The sequence below is a fragment of the Gadus chalcogrammus genome, chromosome 14 (assembly GCF_026213295.1).
Source record: "Gadus chalcogrammus isolate NIFS_2021 chromosome 14, NIFS_Gcha_1.0, whole genome shotgun sequence".
Classification (NCBI taxonomy): Eukaryota; Metazoa; Chordata; class Actinopteri; order Gadiformes; family Gadidae; genus Gadus; species Gadus chalcogrammus.
Window position 1 is genome coordinate 11,711,523 of NC_079425.1, and position 6,671 is coordinate 11,718,193.

Genomic DNA, 6,671 nt, shown 5'->3' on the forward strand with positions numbered 1-6,671 from the left:
CAGCAGACCACAGGATGATATATATATATATATATATATATATATATATATATATATACAGCAAATATGCCTTCACTGAAATGAGGAAAACAGGAACTAGCTGAAATGGACTTTCAGCTAGTGTGTGGACTTTCAGCAAGTGTGTGTGAGTAAAAGAATAACACAAAAGCATTCAAGTATCTAAACTGACTGCATAGTTATGATTCCGAGAGCGTGGATGTGCCCTTATTCCTGGTCATAGTGGAACCCCAGCCTATGTGGCTTACGTGTTACAAGTCTCAACATGACAATGACCCAAACTAACCCCAGATAAATAGGTAGATTAAAATCTGTAGCTGGCTCAGGTAAAAAATAATCAGAAATGAAAATGCAAACAGTTGTGTAACTGCAATGGATTGCAGTTACACGTTGGGAATGCAATGCTTTGTTAAAAACAATGGATAAACAAACTCCAGCTGTTCGAGATGCACTTTTTTTCAGAGGGCAAATACACTCAGGTTATAAAAAGGGTTCTGTTTATTTTTAAATAGAGTAGAGGCTTGACAAACTCGATTGCCAAGAATAAAAGAAAGAATGCGCTTTTGAATAGAGCCTACTAAATTATAGACTTTCCACATGGTTTGGTCTCTTTGTGTTTTGGGCTGATCATTATTGTAACTTATCAGTATTGATAAGACGCCTCTGAAAGAGAGCATTCTTATGGAACCAAATGGTGTATATGGCTGAGTGTGTGTGTGTGTGTGTGTGTGTGTGTGTGTGTGTGTGTGTGTGTGTGTGTGTGTGTGTGTGTGTGTGTGTGTGTGTGTGTGTGTGTGTGTGTGTGTGCGTGCGTGCGTGCGGGTGTGTGTGTGTGTGTGTGTGTGTGTGTGTGTGTGTGTGTGTGTGTGTGTGTGTGTGTGTGTGTGTGTGTGTGTGTGTGTGTGTGCGTGTGTGTGTCTGTGTGCTTTAAAGACTTTGTAAATTTGATGAATACCGCAGTGGTTGTCAATCCTCCAGGTGGCACGCACGGATAGCTTATCTCAGGCGAGGGGACACAATGGCCCCTGTGAAGGATGGAAGAGCAAATCAAGAGAGTATAGACTAGAGTATACGGCCTGGCTGAATACTAAAACACACCTCATCAGCAGAATGGACAAAGTCTGAAGGGAACCAGCCCACTGAAAGACAAGAGCGAATCCATTGATTAGCTGACTGGGGAATTGAACAGCTACAACAGGGTTTGCTTGCTGATTTAATGCCTCTTTGTGCAAAACTCTATTATGTCTATTGAGAGTAAATGCGGTATTGCATCAACCCGTCTTTCCAGCAAAAAATTGTCGCTGTTCCTTCGCATTTATTCTCTTCTTATCTATCCTTGATCAACTATCCCAGGTGAGAAATATATAGGACAATAAATGACACATATGTACTGTCACGAAACCCGTTGAGAGTGTCTTATATTTTGTGAATGGGTTAGATGAAACAAAAAAGAATTTGCAACAACTCAAAAAAGATGGATGGGATATAGTACAGGAGACTCACTTTATCCACATTATCAGCTCATTATATAAATCCTAATGTTGCTATTCTTACAGGGCCCCACTTTGCATTTAAAGGGCATGAAGTGAATTCAGACAAAAAGGAAGATATTTATGGTGACAACAATATGGTGTCTCTGGTAAATGTTTATCATCATCCAGGGAAGGGTTCTGAATTGATTAAGAAAATAGTATAGTCTCTCAAAGTCATGGAATAACATGAGCAGTATGTGACTTCAATCTCCTAGAACCATTGAATTCAAGGCAACAAATAAACAGCTAGTGAAGCTTCTGCTTTTCGATATTACGCTTTGGTCTTTTATTATTCATTGTTTGTAAAAGTTCTACAAACTGACTTACAAAGGCAGGAGTTCAATAAAAAAAAGGTAACGTTTATGGATTCCAGCCCGTCATTAATAGATAACTAACATGTAAACAGCAGGGGGCAGCAAATACTTGCCTTACAAGTGCAGCAAATGTCCTGATGAATTGTATTAAATAACTCATCATTTTATTTATTTATTTATTAAGCATGATTTATAAATCTTACATGTTACAAATATAAATAATATGAAAATTCATCAACAAACAGCAACAACATCAACAACAACACTGCTGTGTAGATTATGTTGTGATAATACATTTAATTTGACACATTTTACGGTTTGCTTATTTGTCCTTTTAAATTTAATTTTGCATGATTATTGCATAAGGCATGCATGGACTTGTCTGAGGAATTATAAACCAAAGTGTAATGCCAAAATCTGTTGCCACTCTGTTGCCAAATACCGAATAACCAAATAAACACGAACATTTGGCAAACGACAAGGTAGGCCTATACAGCACTCTAGGCAAAGCTGATAATCAGAGGAAATATCAAGACTGTAGATCTAGATTGTTCTAACTGCCAAATTAGACTCGCCGGTAAGTGGTCACTGAAAAACAGCAGACTGCATGTGCTTTTTTCGCATGTGCATGCAAGTGTCATTGTGTGTGTGTCTACGTACGTAGTGTGTGTGTGTGTGTGTGTGTGTGTGTGTGTGTGTGTGTGTGTGTGTGTGTGTGTGTGTGTGTGTGTGTGTGTGTGTGTGTGTGTGTGTGTGTGTGTGTGTGTGTTAGTACGCTTATGACTCAATGAGGACCCAGATGGGCGTGTTAACAAGACCGAAGCTGCACAGGGTGGCCCTCTCGGAAGGCTGGCAGACGCTGGCTTGTCTCCTCAGACCAGGCCGCCGTGCTCACTCCTCCAGCGATCACCTCATTAAACCCCCCCCACCAACCCCTTTCCATTTCACTGTTCCTGGTCCCTGCGCGTCCTCATAACGGCATCCATTTGCCTTTTTAATGCAGCAAGCAGCATCTCCTGAACCTGCCGTCCCCCGCATGGAAGCCGGTCGCACCTGGCCTTATGCGAATGAGCAATGAGTAAGAGGAAACCACCAAGCATGCAGTTGCTGAGGGCACGCGGCGGCCATTATGGGGTAAAGCACTAGCAGTGTGCTTGATGAGGGAGAACAACGCTGCTGCGCCCCGGGACACTCCATTAAATCCCCCCGCTTTGTCTTTCTGTCTTCAAGCCATTGTGGTGTGCACAAATGGCACAAAGGGCAGACACGCATGCACACACACATACACACGCACCAACACCACATTTACACTGACATACACAAATGCACTGCATGGATCCCTGCAGGCACACTCATACACAGACATGCACATCCATACAGAGAGAGAGAGAGAGAGAGAGAGAGAGAGAGAGAGAGAGAGAGAGAGAGAGAGAGAGAGAGAGAGAGAGTGAGAGAGACAAAGCCTACATATTTCTCTGATGTAACCCTGGAAATGACCAAAGGCCATGTTTCTCAGCTGGTCATGTGAATGAACCTGTTACCATGGGCAACGTCGTCCCCAACGGTTCCCTCAGGGTAACCTCCAGCGTGGCTCCATCACATTCTCCTCTCCCCAGCCTCATTTCCTCCCCATCTCTCCGGCGCACTTTGGAAAATCCTTCCTAATCCTCAGGACAGGAGGAGAAACAGCCGTAACCCATTTAACAGGTTACAAGAGGTCGAGTCGGACAAAACTACTCAGATTTCACAGAGGGAGCAGCTCTGAAGGAGATTCTCCAGACCAGGGAGGGCGTTTCGCGCCGGTCTACACCTCTGGACTGTAAAGCACGCAGGGTAGGCAAAAAGAAAAATCAATATCGCTTCTGGCAAAAATGTAGCTTTTCAGAGAGGAGAACGGATTCCTTTCCATCGCTGAGGATATCGATTATGACTAAGTTGTTTGCAAACAGTGAAACACATGAAAATGTAGTCAGCCTTTCTTGATTAAGGCTTCATTATGGTGACATTATCATTTCTCAGCCGTGTGTTGGATTGAGAAAATGAGTTATGAAAGGAAATATGCGTGAGCTATTCAAAACACGTCCTCTCGCTCACAAATGCCCGGGCGGGTGCTGAGTAGCACCACCTTGATATTTTCGTCGTCTTCCCTGCTAATTAGCATGCAAATGGATTAATAAAAGTCTCCCAGCGCTACTTTGTCTTCACAGTTGAAATATGATTAAAAAAAAAGTCCTTAATGAGAATTTAGCGGTCTTATTGCATTTTATTGGACTCATCTTTCATTGAAAAACCTCTTATTAAAAACGTTTATTCTTTCCTCTTCATTCCTCATTTCTTTTAGAAATGGAATGGTGATGGTAATGAATTCCAAATATGCTGGTTGTCATCTCATTGGCTCATTACCAATACAGTGTCTGGTACTGGTTGAACTGTAATGGGTTGAGAAGAATGAAATGGGTTGCCATGGTAAAAAAAAATGCTAACTCACACCTTGATTGCAGACCACTACACTACACTGCCCTATGTTTTTTTCGTTCATCTTTGTTTGCCTCCAAAGAAAACAATATTTCAATCCTAGCTCTCCTGGTTACTTTAATTTAGTGCTGAGTTGTCTCTTTGTGTACTGGGAATGTGTTCCTTTTTCCCCTTCCTTCCTACATTAAACGACATTGGCCTGGGAGGTTGTCTTCAAATGATCCGGCAAATGTGTCTCCATAAAACCCCTGTCAAGGGTGTAACTCCAAAACATCGCTGCCAGTGCCACAATCCCCGGCTGTGACTAGAAGGATGTACATGGGACTCTGTTGAGCCCAGAAAGCACCCCCAACACTTTACCGGCATGTGACATTTCCCCCATCTTTCTATCATCCTATTAAAATAGCGTGGACAAAAACGTCATGTTTTTGACCATAGATACAGCCCAATTGTTGTCGTAGGGTGCCACTTTAGGAAAAAAGGACCACAATATCCACCAGTTATATTTTGACCACAATGTGAAGTTCACTCTCTTATGTCATAGCCTTGTGTCTATCATTTTTAATGATCAAATCAGTTGGCTTGTGTTTGATAAGATGTAGGACCTTCAGCGCCCCTGAGAGAGTGGCTTGTTTCTCCAAAAGGAGCAATGTTAAAGGATGCTGCTTAGCTTGATGCTAACAGGGTAGGATACAGCTGAGGAGACTGCTCATCTGATTCGGATCGTGCTTTGATTCAAACTTTCATTCAAACGGAATGAATATGCTAACATAGCATTAGTAAAAAGAAACGTTACTATCCTTGGGGTCTCTGACCAGGATGTGCAAGTAGAGAAAGATTTATTGAGAGATGGATAGATTGTTTCTACATATCTATGAAATCCAGTCTCCTCCATCTATTGCTGATCATCATCTCTTTGTTGCCTGCAGGAATAATATATGAGTACATTAAAATTCCATTACCATTTAAATCTATCTGGAGGTAAACAGCTGACAGGCGAAACTCACAAGATGAAGCAAAGCATCACCATGGCATATCCCATTGCTTATGCAGTGACACCCTCGATATGACGCGTCTACATTTGTGATTCTAACTGCATTTGGCATGCAGAGATGACTTTTTATGGACATCCATCCAATCTGGATGAAGGGGGAAAAGCAGCCTATCCACACAAGAACCACGCCGGTTGTGCGTTTTCAGTGTGTGTGCTATTCATCACCTGTGTTTATTGATATAATATTGCATGTGTGATTTATGTGTGTGTTGACTTTGTGTTGACTGTGTGCATGTGTGTGTGTGCGTCTGTACTGTTTCTGTTGCAGAAGATACAAGTTCAGGTTCATGCACTGATGGATTGATGTCATGTAGATTCTGATAAGGTGGAATAAAAAGGAGGAGCACATAAATGGACAGCAGTAGTGTGTATGTAATATTCTTCTGCCTTGCAATAATCCCCAATAAGTACCGAGATTTAACAAAATTACTTTGATTGGCTCACCCTGGGGTGCCAGAAATCGTGCAGTGAGTGTTTGAATGATGCATTACATTTTCTTTCTCATTTCTGCTCAAGCTGCATCTAATATGATCTATAGAGAAGATGAGTGCTGTCACGCATGATAAGTAGTGGGGCCAGAGCAATGGCCAACCCAAAATTCTGCATACGATTTTCATACTCAAAGCAAAAACAAACCAGGATGCAAGATCTGATCATTGGTCTGCAGTAGAACCAAAACAAAACCTTGAGTTATCATATCCATGCTTCTCTCTGGCTCTCTGTCTTTCAAGCTTCCTCCCCCTTTTTCTTTGCTCTCTTTTTCTCTTTCATATCCTGTCCCATTCCATTTTTATTTCCCGAACCACCCATCTCCCTGTACTCATCTCCTGTCGACTCAGATCTAAATAATTCTTTGTCATGAGAGATGCACCAGGTGGAGGCCGGTCTCCATGGAGACCCTGAGCCTGACTCGGACCTTCTCCATCTATTAAATATTAAAAGCGTTGGTTAAGAGAGGCATAAGTGTTTATCATGACTGTAGCTGTGTGAGCGCAGTACTTAATGCTGCCTTTCTGGATACCCACGATCCGCGAGACATGCAAGCAATGAAAAAATAGGAAAGTAATTTGCATTTTAAAGTAGGTCTTTCAGCCTCATTCAAAATATTATTAGTCATTGTAAATGGTGGTATAATTGTACGTGTATGTGTATGTGTGTGTGTTTGTTGTTTGTTTGTAAATGGTCTTCCACTGTATATGCATGCATACATATGTGCATATGTATATAGCGTACATAGTTTTCCTTGTGTGCCTATGTTAATAATGAGTGCAAGTATTG